At 44.6% G+C, this 17,799-nt stretch overlaps 1 protein-coding gene across 2 annotated transcripts in view; it reads right to left on the bottom strand.

Annotated features, from left to right (window-relative positions):
* The window catches only part of fam189a1 (family with sequence similarity 189 member A1), a 60,849-nt gene that overhangs the window by 40,048 nt on the left and 3,002 nt on the right, over window positions 1-17,799 (bottom strand). The gene's annotated exons all lie outside the window — the stretch shown is intronic.

Here is a 17,799-nt window from a genome sequence, read left to right as displayed (position 1 = left end):
AGGAAACACAAGTGGAGCTCTATTATTCAAGGAAGTATTCAGATTTCTTTTTGCCAATTGTAGGCTGCAGGACAGAGCCAACGATGAAATGCCTGGCCATCTTTCTCTATTTCTTTAAAGTGTGATTGCTGACGTCAGTCTGGGCTTACAGACATTCTGCCTCCTGTGTCAGTAAAATAATTTCTGTTGCTGGGGGAATTTCTTTGTACAATGTAAATGACTAACTTTCTTTCTCAACTTTGCATAGACACATATGGTATATGTGTATGTATATATGTTCTTTCCTAGGTAATAATCTTTCCAGTCCGTTCCATGAATAACCAGTGTCCACTGCTCGTAATGAGTACAGCCCAGTGTCTCTAACACAGACATAGAAGAGCCCAGTCCCAGTAGGGGGGAGGGCAATGCTCCACATGCAGGGTAGCGATCGGGAACAGGTGGTATTGGCATTGACCAGCCCCCAGCACAGCCCCATCATTCACATGACGTTGCCTCCATCAGAAACACATGCAGACAAAAACTGACACCTAGTCACCTTACCAATCGGACAGTTGAGTTTTTCTGAAGGTCTCAAGCGAGGAACCCTTCACTGTCAAGTATCGAAGAATTCCAAATTTCCCTCCCAAATTGTGAGATGGTGTAAGGACGTTTGAAATAAACGAGGTGAGGATGCAGGGGTGTAGGGGGCAGGGGGCTTATTTGAAGCTTCGGAACAGCAAGAGAGGAAAGTTGGCAGCAGCACTGGCCTTAGTGAGATCAATGAAAGTCAGAGACATGGAAGGATTCCCAGGCTAAAGAATAGGTGTGAGTGAGCAGTGACACACCATCTTACACGTAACACACACTAAACATACACTAGGCATACGTGGGAACACAGGGTGCCGACAGCAATTCTTATTACAGAGAAAACAATGAACTGTAGGAATGTGTTTCTTGTCCTGTTTCCTGTTCCTAGCAGTGAGTTTCCTGTCCCAGGCTCACATCCTGCCGATAGGACTTGAGATTGAAATATGCCATGGAATGAAGAACAAATTTACTGTGTGAATTAATACTAGGCATTAACTTACTGAGGAACAGCAAGTGGGAGGGAACCTACAGCTTGATGAACTGGAACTGAGACAGGCCGTAATATCAGGGCGCTAATTTGCTGAATTCTCTGCTACTGTAATTTGTTGTATGGACCTCAGACTGCTGTACAAGGGCCTGCACAGTCACATCATCAGGGAGATCGATTCACAAGTTCTGCTTCACTGTAAAACTGAGTATAAGGACAAGATATACACAACCAAGAGTCATTTAGTCACTCGTGAACTAATAGCTACCAGTTCAGCTTGCCTGAACTGCAGCTCCTGATGGCGAATATTAGGAGTACAGACAACGCTCATATACAAACCCAGAGGACAATGCCCAAGCGGTACAGACAGCACTCATATCCAAACCCAGAGTACACTGCCCAAGTGGTACAGGCAGCACTCATATCCAAACCCAGAGTACACTGCCCAAGTGGTACAGGCAGCACTCATATCCAAACCCAGAGTACACTTCCCAAGTGGTAGAGACAGCACTCATATCCAAACCCAGAGTACACTGTCAGAAGGGTGCAGACAGCACTCATATACAGAGTACACTGCCCGAGGGGTACAGACAACGCTCATATACAAACACAGGGTACTCTGCCCAAGGGGTACAGACAGCGCTCATGTACAAACCCAGAGAACATTGCCCGAAGGGTGCAGACAGCCCTCATATACAAACCCAGAGAACATTGCCCGAAGGTTGCAGACAGCACTCATATACAAACCCAGAGTGCTCACTGTCCTAATCTTCCCACTTGAATCAAGTGGTTTGCAAACAGGGATATAGGCTGTTAAGAGTTACTTCATCAATCAGACTAAACATCATTCCAGAGCAGGGAAAGAACTGGAGCCATCAGATAGGAGGGAGTGGTTTATGAGTGCAACAAGATTCTCAGTGGGTTAGGTATGGAGTTTTCATAGTATGTAACTACTGTCTGTGACAAAGCTGATCGGTTTCATTGAATGGCAGATACCCATTTTGAACCCTTTTGCCAATCTCACACACAGACTCAGAGAGGAATGGTGATATTTGAGGAGAAACAGTGTTTGAATGAGACTGCTGCTCAAACACCCTGTCCTGCAGGGTACTCCGCCTCGGGAGATAGGTTCTGGGTCCCAGCTGAGGGCTGTGTGAAACTGCCCAAAAATCCTCAAAATTTAACTCATTAAACGGGCATTTAAAACAGATTAAACTATCCCGAGCTCATTGTTGTACCGTCATTAGTCGCCCTGTTTGTTCCGTGATTAAATGTAGAAAAGCCACGGGTGAAATGGCCCTGTACATCTTTAATCATCTTGTACACTCTCACCATCCCTTGAGCTCCTTATTGATATTCAGAGTAAGAACGATCACAGCAAACAGCTGGTAGAGTTTGCAGTATCACAGCACAAAGGTCTGGATAAAGACAAGTGCCCTGACAGGCAGCCAAACCAAGCACCAGGAGATTAAAGGAAGTATTAGCAGAAGACTAATAAATTCAGATTTCATTATCGGGCTTTGGCTGAAGCTGCCCCTTGACTCCTGTTCAACAAAACAGTGAACAGCAAGCAGCAATACGGGGAGAGATTTCAATCACAGAATTTCAATACAATCACTATTTTAGCTCGTTAAATATAGTGAGACGGGCAATGAAGTTCAGTCCAAGATAATCAGCAACAGATTCATTAAACTCCATACATGCATCAATGGCAACTTTCTTGAATCCATAAACTGACTTGAATTTAAACATATCAATGTATCCAAACTAACACCCTGGTATAATACTGGGATAGGGGGTAAAGCGATCGGGAGGCCTGAATTGGAGGAGAGCAGAGATCTCGGAGGGTTGTCGGGCTGGGGGAGATTATAGAGATAGAGAGGGGGTGAGGCCATGGAGGGATATGAACACAAGGATGAGAATTGTAAAATCGAGGCGTTGCCGGACCAGGAGCCAACGTAGGTCAGTGAGCACAGGGGTGATGGGTGAACAGGACTTGGTGCGAGTTAGGATATGGGCAGCAGAGTTTTGAATGAGCTCAAGTTTACGGAAGGTGCAAGGTGGGAGGCCAGCCAGGAGAGCATTGGAGTAGTCAAGTCTGTTGTAACTCGCACTCGCACTCCCCCCCTCACACCCTCACCCCCACCGTAGTCCTGCACTGTTGTGTGAATGCAGATTACAAGCTTAAGACCTAATGTTGGGCTCATAACCTGCCCACTGAGGTGACACGCTCACACGCTAAAGAAACTGAGGCAAAGTACAAAACTGGCACAACTTAAGGAGACATTATCCAGTTGTGGTGATGACAGTTATTGTCTTCTTTCTTTCAGATGCAGATGGATTTGCAATTTATTTGCAGCGTGTGTTTTAATCTGCTGCCTGACTCTGACTGTAGCTGCCATGTTTGATGGTGCAGCATTCATTTGTATGCGGAGGATGAATGAAGGAGGAGGAATGATTTGCAATTACCCACACATGTACTCAAATAATAACTTTTTATTAAAAAGGCTTCAATTAAAGACAAGAAAACACAAGTCAGCTTATCTCTGGGTGGCAGTCCAGGTTTATAAGAAGCGCAGTCTGACAAAGACCTCACATTCTGTTTTTTTTTTAAAAAAGCAATTTCTCATTTTTTAATCTTTCTGGCATTCATAAAAGGTGATTGCTCAAAGTCACATCAGGAGCTTCTTTAAAGAGAGACTCTTTCCTTTCAGGATTCATTTTAAAATTCAAAGTGTAACAAAGAACAACGGTGAAGATTAAAATTCTTCTGTGGTGGGAACGTGTGCCAGGCAGTATGTGAGCTTTCCCTCACCAACTGGTTAGTCACGGGAAGGTTGACTTTGACAACATACTTGCTTTTTAATAATTGCTGATGTAAATCACCTGACAGTAGTCCCCTCCTTCACTCCATTAAATGTTGTTTCTGGTCAGTGGGTAAAGATCTCCCAGCTGTGGTACTGAGCTCTACAGGCCAGAAGTTGTGTGTTCAATTCATGCTCAGTGCTGAGTCAGCCCATCTCAGCCAGGAGTTAGTGCCTCCCCTTCAACTGTGCCTATTTTTTTGGTCAGATAACAATGCGCAAATGCCAGGTGCCCAGGTCCTGCCTGAATAGTTCCACAGTCTCAGCAGGTACACAGCTTTCTCTGGGTAACTCTCTGTCCCACCCCCTCCCTCTCTCAGTTCCCCACCCCGCCCTCTCGCGGCCCCCCCACCACCCCGCCCTCTCGGGGACCCCCCACCACCCCGCCCTCTCGGGGACCTCCCACCACCACCCCGCCCTCTCGGGGACCCCCCACCACCACCCCACCCTCTCTATCCCCCTTCCCACCCTGCCCTCTCCATCCCCCTCCCCACCCTGCCCTCTCTGTTCCCCTCCCCACCCTGCCCTCTCTGTTCCCCTCCCCACCCTGCCCTCTCTGTTCCCCTCCCCCACCATCCCCACCCTGCTCTCTCGGTGCCCCCCGACCCGCCCTCTCGGTCCACCCCGCGCTCCCCCAAACATTAGATTGTAGCCTCAGCTGTAGCTTAAACTTCATTGCAGTTAAGCAGCAAGAAAAAAACTGCGCATTAGAATTCAGCTGCGAGTTTGGATTTGTTCTGAATAGTGGGAGCACCAATGTCAAGCCTCTCCTTTCTCATGAATGATTAAACTGTATAAATCAGACAATTACTATCTCCGCTCTCCAACGATCCCTCTGATGCTGTAGCGACATGCATCATTTAGTGCTTGTCATTTATAGCACATCCAGCTAACTGCCTGCTTTAGGGCACAATGCACTGTGCAGTAGGAAGGTCTGATTGAACGGGCACCTAATGATCCATACTAAATCTAATTCCTAGCATAAATGGGAGATGAGAAAACTAGAGGCAAGTATATTGGAGAAGTACAGTGAGGAGTTAGATAGCAGCACCAATCCTGCACCTACTTCTACAGCTCTCTCTGGGAGAAGGATTAACACAAACGTATGTGAGAGAAAGGTTAATAGCATTTAAACACGCACACACCAAGTCATTACACTAATTTGCTTTACTTCATAGTGGCAGAACACACGGTCCCGACTGTACAAGGCATCAAAATGAGCCAAGCTCTCCCTGGACCGAGTGAGATCGGAAGCGGTCAGCTGCTGTGTTCTTACACCAACCTTGACCAGTTGGAAAGCTCGACTGTCAGGGGCAGGGGAAGAGTTTACAGCCCATCTCCTGGGGCATCTAAAGGTGGGGGGGGTGGGGGAGAAAGAGAGAGGAAGAAAATATCGACAGTACTGAAAAGGAAGCAGGGGAAATTAATGCAACAGGCTGAAGAAAAGCAGATGGAATTTAAAATGCTGAAAGGATTAGGTAGAGGTAAGCATGCCACTTAATTCCAACTGCAGAAAAAAGGACACAATATAGACAACATTGAAAGTGAAATGAGATTTTCTTCCCCCTACCACAGATGTGTGGAATAAAGCCTCAACTGAATGCTTTCAATTAAATGCTTCAAAAAATAGCTGGAGAGACTGCAGGTAATGAATGGGGCTCCTGACAATGAGACACACAGATAATAAACCTTCTCTTTCTAAATACAGGCCAACTTAATGTCAATTTGAACTGAATGGTGTTGTGAAGCTTTGCACATTAGAATTTGGGCTTAATCTTTTCCAAGATCAGTTCAGTGGGCAGGGAGAGACAATTATTTCTCAGCGTATGATGAATTTGAGCTGTGATTCCTCAGCCCACTGTACCATTCGGCCAACCCAAAAAAGTCTGTTTTGAATAACTGTACCATGGAAATAAATTGGAGAGGCGTAGGTCATCCTGGTTGTACCAAACTACAGAATGTTCAAAATTATTTCGGAAAGAAAATCATGCTGGGGTAAAATTAGAAGATTTACCCATAGAAGTTTACAGCACAGAAGGAGACCATTCGGCCCATCGAATCTGTGCTGGCTCTTTGCTAGAACAATCCAAAACTAATCCCAGTGCCTCATTCTCTCCCCATAGCCATCTTTCTCTGCTTCAAATGTTTACCCAATTTCACATATAAAAGATGCATTAGTCTCTGCCTCAACCAGTCCCTTAGGCAAAGCATGCCATGCTCGAACAACCCTCTGTATAAAGAAATTTCTCCTAATCTCTCTCCTCACTCCCTTGGTGATTATTTTAAATTGATGACTGTTCCTCACTGATTCCCCAACCTGAAGAATTAGTTTTTCCCTATTCTTTCGATCAAAACTCCTGATTAACAATTTGCTCGCATGGGGGCTCACACAGATGCATGCACAAAAACACATTCACTCGCGCGCACGCGCACACACACACACACACACACACACACACAGAGGAAAGAAAGGAGAAGTGACAATACAATATGTACAGTAACTAACTCTTCTAATATTACTCAACCTTTGCAGGTTCCTATGTAAAACGCTATGGGATGTTTTATTCAGTTAAACACTACAAAAATGCAAGTTGTTGTAATACATTCAGGACATTTCAATCGGCACAGAAATCTATTTAAATATAGATTTAATACCAAGTGGCACCATTCATTGCATAAAGTCATTTAATTTCACATTACTAGCCTATACATCTACTCCCTCCATCACCGGCGCACAGTGGCTGCAGTGTGTACTATCCACAGGATGCACTGCAGCAACTCACCAAGGCTTCTTCGACAGCACCTCCCAAACCCACGACCCGGACAAGGGCAGCAGGTGCATGGGAACACCATCACCTCCAAGTTCCCCTCCAAGTCACACACCGTTCGGACTTGGACATATATCGCCATTCCTTCATGGTCGCTGAGTCAAAATCCTGGAACTCCCTACCTAACAGCACTGTGGGAGCACCTTCACCACACGGACTGCAATGGTTCAAGAAGAAGGCCCACCACCACCTTCTCAAGAGCAGCTAGGGATGGGCAATAAATGCTGGCCTTGCCAGCGATGCCCACATCCCGAGAATGAATATTAAACTGGAAGTGGTACCTGTAACTGTGTGTGTGAGCAGCAGGCTGTGTGTGGAACCATGTTCCTGTACAGCCTTGGGTGTACACAATCAGCTCTGGGAGCTCAGTCTCTGAGCGCAAATCAACACCTACAGTCGGTGTATAATCTGAGAATAGAATCATGAATCATTCACCTTCTCAAGGGCAACTAGGAATGGGCAATAAATGTCAGCATTGCCAACGACACCCATATCACCATGAATTAATTTTTTAAAAATTCTGTTCTTCCAAATCCTTGCCCTTCACCCTTTTGCTCTTCCCTGCATCCTCACGGTGTTGAAATCAAGACTCATCGCACTCCTCCCTTCCCCAACCTCCAACCTCCCCCACTCACTCCTCCCTTCCCCAACCTCCAACCTCCCCCACTCACTCCTCCCTTCCCCAACCTCCAACCTCCCCCACTCACTCCTCCCTTCCCCAACCTCCAACCTCCCCCACTCACTCCTCCCTTCCCCAACCTCCAACCTCCCCCACTCACTCCTCCCTTCCCCAACCTCCCCCACTCACTCCTCCCTTCCCCAACCTCCCCCACTCACTCCTCCCTTCCCCAACCTCCCCCACTCACTCCTCCCTTCCCCAACCTCCCCCACTCACTCCTCCCTTCCCCAACCTCCCCCACTCACTCCTCCCTTCCCCAACCTCCCCCACTCACTCCTCCCTTCCCCAACCTCCCCCACTCACTCCTCCCTTCCCCAACCTCCCCCACTCACTCCTCCCTTCCCCAACCTCCCCCACTCACTCCTCCCTTCCCCAACCTCCCCCACTCACTCCTCCCTTCCCCAACCTCCCCCACTCACTCCTCCCTTCCCCAACCTCCCCCACTCACTCCTCCCTTCCCCAACCTCCCCCACTCACTCCTCCCTTCCCCAACCTCCCCCACTCACTCCTCCCTTCCCCAACCTCCCCCACTCACTCCTCCCTTCCCCAACCTCCCCCACTCACTCCTCCCTTCCCCAACCTCCCCCACTCACTCCTCCCTTCCCCAACCTCCCCCACTCACTCCTCCCTTCCCCAACCTCCCCCACTCACTCCTCCCTTCCCCAACCTCCCCCACTCACTCCTCCCTTCCCCAACCTCCCCCACTCACTCCTCCCTTCCCCAACCTCCCCCACTCACTCCTCCCTTCCCCAACCTCCCCCACTCACTCCTCCCTTCCCCAACCTCCCCCACTCACTCCTCCCTTCCCCAACCTCCCCCACTCACTCCTCCCTTCCCCAACCTCCCCCACTCACTCCTCCCTTCCCCAACCTCCCCCACTCACTCCTCCCTTCCCCAACCTCCCCCACTCACTCCTCCCTTCCCCAACCTCCCCCACTCACTCCTCCCTTCCCCAACCTCCCCCACTCACTCCTCCCTTCCCCAACCTCAATCCTTCCTGAAATCTCAAAACTAGGAAACTCCTCCTCTCCCTTCCTCCTACAATCTACAGGCTTTAAAATCCAAGTTCGGCCTCACTTAGTTATTACTTCATGATTGAACTCCTCTTCTTTCCTCCTGTGTTTAACTTTAGTGGTGCCTACACTCTGGGCCTTGGACCTTTACCTGGTGTTCACAATTGATAAAAATCAAGGCTCCCCTTCATCGTCGCTGGGTCAAAATCCTGGAACTCCCTTCCTAACAGCACTGTGGGAGAACCTTCACCACACGGACTGCAGCGGTTCAAGAAGGCGGCTCACCACCACCTTCCCAAGGGCAATTAGGGATGGGCAATAAATGCTGGCCTCGCCAGCGACGGCCACATCCCATGAACGAATTTAAAAAATAATGAATTCCATGTAAAAGGACACACTGAGCACAGCGATCCAAGCAAACAGGATCACTTTTACAAAATATGACTCACAGGCCAAGTTATTTTCACCAAAACACGGCCACTAACAGCATTCCAGCTGTGTCAAATATGGTTGTCTTTTCCCAAAGATCTTGACATTCAAATTCTTCGACTCAGCCAAGTGCAGTGACACTTCCTGAAACTGTAGTCGATAGAAGCATGACATCCCACGCGCAGGCTGCACCAATGTTGCTGGCAGTGTGAAAGACTGGAAGAGCTATCCAGTTAGTTCTACTCCCCTGCTCTTTCCCCATAGCCCTGCAAAATTTTCTATTTCAAGTAACTATCCAATTCCTTTTTGAAAGTTACTATTGAATCTGTTTCCACCACCCTTTCAGGCAGTGCATTCCAGGTCATAATAACTTCCTATGTAAAGAAAATTCTCCTAATCTTCCCTCTGGTTCTCCCATTTACTCATAAATATAAGATAATCACTAATAAATTCAATAGGGAATTTAGGAGAAACTTCTTTCCCAAAGAGTGGTAAGAATGTGGAACTCACTACCACAAAGGAGCAGTTGAGGTAAATAGCACAGATGTATTTAAAGGGAAGCTCAAGTACTATAAGCACAAGAGGGAGAAAGGAATAGAAGGATATGCTAATAGGGTTAGATAAAGTAGGGAGGAAGGAGACTTATGTGGAACATAAACGCCGGCGTAGACAATTTGGCCGAATGGCCTGTTTCTGTACTTGTAGACTCAATGTAACTCAATGATGTACTCTATCAAAACCCCTCATACTTTTGAGCATCTCTATTAAATCTCCCCTTAACCTTCTCTGCTCCAAGGAGAACAATCTCTAGTCTCTCCACATAACTTAAGTCTCTCATCCCTGGTACCATTCTAGTAAATCTCCTCTGCACTCGCTCTAAGGTCTTGATATCCTTCCCAAAGTGCGGTGCTGAGAATTGGACACAATATTCCAGCTGAGGCCTAACAAGTGATTTATAAAGGTTTACCATAACTTCCTTGCTTTTGTACTCTATGCCTCTATCTACAAAGCTAAGGATCCATATGCTTTTTTTTTCAAAAAATGCCTTATCAAGTTGTACTGCCACCTTCAAAGATTTGTATACATACACCCACAAGGTCTCTCTGTTCCTGCACCCCCTTTAAAATTGTACTATTTAATTTATATTGCCTCTCCTCATTTTTCCTTCCAAAATGCAGCACTTCATACTTCTCTGCATTAAATTTCATCAGCCATGTGTCTGCCCATTTCACCGATCTGTCTATGTCTTCCTGAAGTTTGTTACTATCCTCCTCACTACTTATTACATATCCAAGCTTTACATTATCTGCAAACTTTGAAATTATGCCCTCTATACCCAAGTCCAGGTCATTAATATATATCAACAAGAGCAGTGGTCTCAATACTGACCCCTGGGGGACACCACTGTATACCTCCCTCCAATCTGAAAAACAACCGTTCTTGACTACTCTCCGCATTCTGTCCTTAAGCCAATTTCCTATCCACACTGCCACTGCCCCTTTAATCCTTCAATTTTGCTAACAAGTCTATTATGTGGCACTTCATCAAACGCCTTCTGAAAGGCTTTTTGCCTGATGCTCTTAATTTATTCCTTTGAATTGTACCCACCAGTACTGTACCCCAGTGTTAGTGACAGACCTGTATCCACCAGTACTGTACCCGTTATACAGTGACAGACCTGTACCCACCAGTACTGTACCCCCAGTATTATACTGATCAGACCTTTACCCACCAGTACTGTACCCCAGCGTCAATACAGTGTCAGACCTGTATCCACCAGTACTGTATTGGTGACAACACCGATTAGGAAGGTGATTAAAATCCAGGTCTGCGGTCGATGACAGATATAATTCACATGTAAAAGAAAGACTTGCATTTATAAAGCACCTTTCACAACCTCAGGACATTCCAAAGTGCTTTAAGGTCAATTAAGTACTTTTGAATGTAGAAACTGTTGTAATGTAGGAAACGCGACAGCTAATTTGCGCACAGCAAGGTCCCACAAACAGCAATGAAGTAAATGACCAGATCGTCCCAGGGCAACAAGGAGATCTCCCCTGTTGTTCTTCTAAATAGTGCCATGGGATCTTTTACGCCACCTGAGAGGGCAGACTGGGCCTCAGTTTAATGTCTCATCCGAAAGGCGACACCTCCAACAGAGCAGCACTCCCTCAGTAGTGCACTGGACCGTCAGCCTGGATTTTGGGCTCAAGTCTCTGGAGTGGGACTTGAATCCATGACTTTGACTCAGAGGCGAGAGTGTTACTAACCAAGGCTGACACTACCTGTAATTCATACATCGTCATTCAGTAAATCCTTAAATGACTTGTCAGAAGTAGAGTTCCTTAGTTCCAATTATCCTCTGATTACATCATATATTATGATAGCAGCTGGTTTTTAACACTGATTTATTAAATATAAAGCGGTCTATGCATTTTCTTTCGGCTGGCGGGGGGGATGGGGGAAGATCTTCACTGACAGTCTCTTACAATGAACAATGGAAGGTGAATGCAAGCCGTGATAACTCATTGTGCCCGTTATACAGACTTTTACATACACGTCAAATTCGTTCATTACAATTCTATAAAACACTGTCCTTCAGTTACAAATATATTTTATTTCTTTTGAAGCTTGTTAGTGAAAGTTAAAGTGTATGAATTTATTACAAAGCTGCAGTCTTGATACAAAGCACATTCCAAATTCATTTGCTCTGCACAAGCTTTGAATTGCCAGTGAAAGTTTACAGCAGTCACGATGCCATCTGGTGCTTACACAATTTTCAGATAAGCCACATCAAATATTACCATACCATTAATTGATTTATAAATTCTAATTCAAAAAGTCAAATGTCTGTCTTGTGTCAGGAGTGCTTCACTCTCTCTCCTAACAAGCAAAACGCAGCTTCCATAAACAGACCTGGTCTCCCATGAACCAAAACAATTACCCCCTATTCATCCAGTTCAGACTTTAGATGCCTCCTCTCCTTGATCTGGGTAAGTGTGTAAATACACAACATGTTAAATTGTGTTAGAAATTAGCTATAGTCTGACTTCTCAACGGTACAAACTTTAGGCTTTGGAATGGAATTTGGGATCAATTGGATTCTCCAAGAAAGCAAAATCCTGGGAAAGGTATCACAAGATGGTCACAACAGAAATTGACCATTTTAATCTTAATTCAGGAATCGATATTCCTTTAAATGTGCTCTGATAGGCCAATTTTGGCTTGATTCAAGTCAATCTCCTGAGAGAAAACAACCACTTCATCTAAATCCAAGATAAATCTGTGAAATTTTTCCCCAACTCCCTTTGATATCCTGGAGTTTCCCAGGATAACCTATCAAGCATTAGAAACGTCCAGTGCTCAACCTGATCAATCGCAGTCCAGAGGATATACCCAGGGAGCATTGTGTTAAGTAGGCTGTTTGATTGTCCATGTCTGTACTACTTACAGGGTTCCATGCTCTCCTGACTAGATATTTATCCTGCTCTATTTTTTAAAGGAATAAACCAACATTGTATTAAGTGCTTTTAATTTTGTACTCATGTCCCCTTGTTCATGTTCTTTGGTCACTATCTAAGCTAAATAACCTACTAACACTCTGCAGCTCTCAGTATTTTGAAGACCTGCATGACATTCCATTGAAATCTTCTTTTCTATATAAGTAAAAAAAATTATTTTTTTGTTCTGAAACTTTTTTAGTGTGTGAATTTTGTGGTAATCACGGGAGGGATGTTATCACCTTCAATTTCAGAAATCAAGCGCTCTCGGGTCAGGCACAGTACAGCCAGATACATAGTAAAGCTCCCTCTACTCAGCCCCAATAATGTAGCTCAGATCCATCCCCCCACTGCATCAGTGTGACATTTTCCATTTCCCACATCAGCTAACCTACGGGCTCACCAAGTGAGATTGCTAAATGAGTGTCAAGTAGGACTGAATCTGGAGCCACATCCACCAGGGACAGGACTGAAACTGCCCAAATTCACTTTACCTGGGACCCTTGCAGCCAGCATGCATTAGTGAGAACAAACTTAATTATCAACCTGTCCTTGTAAAGTGGAGATCTAAATTCCAGGATCCCCACAGTGCTCTCCTCTGAACTCTTCTTGATGCATCAATGTCCTACTTGAAGGAAGAGTGCCCAAAACTGCGCACAACATTCTAATTGTGTAACAAGTCACACGGACTTAAAATAACCCGTTCGTTTTAAGAAGTCTCTGAAGATTTAAGAACATCCTGAGTGATCTGCAAAGTTCACAAAATATGGAAGTTCCACAATGTTTTATCAAATGTTTTTTCCAGACATCAGTTTCTCAGTGAGCTGTGCCTCCTATTTTTGTATTGTCTGCAAATTTGGTCCCCACTCCCTCTACTCCTATATTCAAATCATTGATGTATGCAGTGAACAGAAGCGGTCTCAGAACAGAACCCGATGGGACACCACTACCAACCACTCTGAGTAACTGCCCTTAACTCCTACTCTCCATTTTCTCCCTTCTATTTTTAATCCAACTTGCTACCCTCCCCCTAATTCCATGCCTCTTAATCTTCTCCAATAGTCTTCTCTGTGGCACCTTGTTGAGGGCTTTCTGAAAGTCCATGTACACCATATTAAGTGTAATATTTCCCCATCCACGTATCAGTGGAAAGTACTTGTAAGTTCTTTGCCAATTTCTGATAATCCTACACTAACTCACTATCCTCTCCTCTCTCAGGTCCCACCTCACAATTAACAATTCTCTTTTTACGGATATATTTATAAAATACTTTACTCTTCATTTTAATATTTTTTAAGAATCTCTCCTCACACTCCCTCCCTGCCTTACTTATTCCTCTTTCTACCTCTTTCCTATTCTCTCTTATTGGTCCTTCCCTGTCCTGTACATTCCTACTAGTTCCTCTCACCACTATCATCACTAACGGATCTGCAGAAATCAATTTCCTTTCACTAGTTTAATTCTTCTGCAGTCTCTAATTCAACCAGCTTTACTTAACTAAGTACCTAATAATGAGGCTATAAATTTTAAAGATATACTTTGAAGAGTCAGTCCTTCTATTGAGAGACTATGCATGCCTCCAATCTCTAACATTGCTTGGTTATATAGCCATTTATTAGCGGGTTTAAGACATTTAAAAAGATGACAGAATCTTCAGAGTCTCCAGGTGTTTTCATAAATTTCAAATCAGTCAAGAACCACAGGAGGTTGTCTATGTGTATTCATATTTCCAGCATTCAGTTTTCCCCTCCACATTTCTGTCAGTTTATTCTGCTCTTACTTGGTGCCAATCATCACTCAGTATATTACAGGATGCTGTGTGTCCATGGTACAGTTAGATTACAGGATGCTGTGTGTCCATGGTACAGTTAGATTACAGGATGCTGTGTGTCCATGGTACAGTTAGATTACAGGATGCTGTGTGTCCATGGTAGAGTTATATTACAGGGTGTGTGTATCCATGATTGTTATATTACAGGATGGTGTGTGTTCACGGTACAGTTATATTACAGTGCGTATCCATGTTACAGTTATATTAGAGTGCATGTATCCATGGTACAGTTATGTAACAGGGTGTGCCTAGCCATGGTACAGTTAAATTACCATCATAAACTGTTCTGACTGCCCCTTATGCAACATCTCAGCCCCCTAGGCCTCCATCTGTACTTTTAATCTCACAGATTTCACCTCCTAACAGAATTTCAGTTTCTTTCTATTTTTACCTGTTTTTATTTCAAAACAAACATTTGTAAAAATCGCTGTGCAGTATTTTCTCAGCTGCATTTCCTTCCCGTAAGGTCCTGAAACCATTGCTAAGATTCCTGTCAGCATCCGATGTTCCAGTTTAGACTGTTTGTTTCCTTTCCAACAGCTCAGTGCTAAGAAACAACCACATATTGTGGAGGTTCCTCCACCCTCTGCTCCCGCTCCCCTGAGGGATATCACAGTGAAAGCATTTTACTGAGGCACAGGCTCACAGCCCCACAACACGGTGAGAAAACCTCTATGGATAGACAAGGCTAGAGGCTCTAACTGTGAAATGAGGGGAAGCATTTCACTAACGGATTTCTAAGAGGACTCTGTGGGTACATTTAACTATACAGCTGGTACAATTCAACCCTTGCATGAGATGATCTTACTTGGATATAACACTGTGAAACCATCTGTGCCACAGTTTAACCCACACAGCATTGCATGTTTAATGTACAATTATCAAACACAGTCCTATACAGTGGTCTTTTTTGGTCAATTTTCTGCCTGTCTCCAAAGGCCCCGACTCTTACTGAGTACAATCCCACAGGGGCCGGGTGCCCTCTGGGACCATTCGTAACGACACACCAGGCAGGGAATGCACCCATGCTATTCGTCTCTGGAGGGTGTCATGGCTGAACCTGTGCCTGCTGCTGTCCTCACCCGTAGATTTTCTAGCAGGGGTCACTGGATAGTGATCAGCAGCAGAAAGCCGGCTGAGTTTTTCTTCCTTTCCCAGGGGTGCTAACTCAGCACAGATCAAGAATCAAATTGGGACCCTACATTTTTGGAATAAGAAGTTAAATCAAGGGCCCTGTTCTTATGTAAAAGATCCCACGGCACTATTTAAGAAGAGCGGGGGAATTCTCCCGTGTCCTGGCCAATATTTATCCCTCAACCAACATCACTAAAACAGATTATCTGGTCATTATCTCATTGCTGTTTGTGGGACCTTGCTGTGCACAAATTGGCCGCAACGTTTCCCAGCATTACAGCAGCGACTACACTTCAAAAGTACTTCATTGGCTGTGAAGCGATTTGGGACATCCTGAGGTCATGAAAGGCACTATATAAATGGGAGTTCTTTCTTTTTTTTCCACCAACCAGAAATATGAAGTGATTTTTGGTCATACACTGCAGGGTGATCAAATATCAATAATGTCAATATTGAGAAATGTGCATTTGATAAAAATCTCAAACGATAATATACCTTGGCCTCAAGGTCTTGTCTGCTTATCCTGATGCCAGCTTTTTAATCGACTCATTTAACTTATTCACTGACAGAAATCTCTGAATAGAATGGATTTGAATTAAGTACCTCCAGGACGGCATTAGCCCCACACAAGAAACCTTCTGTCAACCTAAGTCTCCCAGATTCCTCATTCTACCTGTCACAATTAGTTACCCCATTACCAAACCAACAGGATTCCTCCTTAATTACTGAACTCTATAAAGGTCCCAGAGTGCTTCCATTTCTGTAGATATGGAGATGTATAAACTGTGCACAAACGGTGTTGAACAAGATCCACAGCTGTCTGCTCTATGGATCTGATGTACAATCTCCATGAGCCCTCAGCAATCTCCACCTTATTTATGTGAAAAGGAAAAGAATCAGTACAGCTGGGTATTTTTTTGGTTAAGCCTCTGTGAAGCACCTCGAGATGTTTTCCTATGTTAGCGGTGCTTATATAAAAGTGATACTGCAAGCTATAGGAGGGACATTCAATCTGGCAAACTAAAAGTGAACTTAAATGCAAAGCTATTGCAACTGATTATTGAACTTAATTGCAACATAGACAAAAGACCAATGAAAAAGCCAATTCTTAGTCTACTGAATGGGGACAGACCTTTGCAGGTTTTCAGATAGTAAAGGTGTGAGCTACTCATTCAAACTTATAGTAAATCTCCAATCTTGGACGCTACAAAGCAGAAACTGAGAGATGTACAATACAATAGACGGTTCGCATGATCCAAGGTATTGTGCACCTTTACAGATATATTAGTGATGTAGCCTCAAAGAGCTGAGTTCATGTTGCCCTAATGGGATTGATGTAGAAAGATTAATCACACAGAGCATTAAGTGATCTCTCTGGGTTACTTATTTTCAACCAGAATGATGCAAGGTCAGTCACCCCCATTCATTGTAAGACATCTGGTTTTAAGAAAGCATTCTTGTTATTTATCATACATTTAATCTTCATTAGATGAATACACACAATTTGAAAGGAAAACTACTGACTGCAGCAATTATCAGTCTCCTTCCATTGAGCCCATCCATTTAATAGAAAATGTAATTTCAGGGTAGATACACAAGTGGGATTAAGTGTAGATCATTTTAACAACACATTTGACAATCAAAAAGAGCTATAGTAAGGATCAATCCAATGCAGGGCTATAGGGAAAGAGCAGGGGAATGGGACTAATTGGATAGCTCTTTCAAAGAGCCAGCACAGGCACGATGGACCGAATGGCCTCCTTCTGTGCAATTCCATGATTCTTAACAGTCCACGGTAAATCCTTAAACTCAAAGCTTGTGTCTGGAGACACAGTGACAGATTTCTGCAAATCTGGATTCATTGTGGATTTAAAAGTGTGGGAGAGAGCAAGAGCCCAGGAGATTCTCCTGATATTAAGTCTCCCTTTCGCTCTGTACCCAGTCCTGTTACATTTATATCTGCAACTCATCATCTCTATTCCCTGGTGATTTGCTCGGTTTTCATGGACTAGCGACCGTGGGAATGTTCCCTTTCTGGGTACAGACTTTGAGCTGTCCCAGTTTGTTGGATTAATGCAGCAGGGTTGTTTTTACCTTCAACTTTCACCTTTTAGGATCATAAAATGGTTACAGCACAGAAGGAGGCCATTTGGCCCGTCGAGCCCATGCCGGCTCTCTGCTAGTCCCACTACCCCGCCCTTTCCCCGTAGCCCTGCAAATTTTTTTCCTTCAAATGCTTATCCAATTCCCTTTTGAATGCCATGATTGAATCCGCCTTTTTCAAGAGAAAGTTTCAGAAGTGGCTTCATCCCCAGGTCTTGTGACCACTGGCAGCATCTCAACCCTGTCTACAATCGGCCCTCTCAGGACAGCGCCTGTACCGCCCCCTCTCCTCTGGGGCCATTGCACCAAATTCTGACCAGTTTTATCCAGAGGGGGAAACACCCAACAGAACCAGGTTGAAACT

The sequence above is a fragment of the Heptranchias perlo genome, chromosome 38 (assembly GCF_035084215.1).
Source record: "Heptranchias perlo isolate sHepPer1 chromosome 38, sHepPer1.hap1, whole genome shotgun sequence".
NCBI lineage: Eukaryota > Metazoa > Chordata > Chondrichthyes > Hexanchiformes > Hexanchidae > Heptranchias > Heptranchias perlo.
This window is presented reverse-complemented; position numbering and strand designations above follow the sequence as displayed.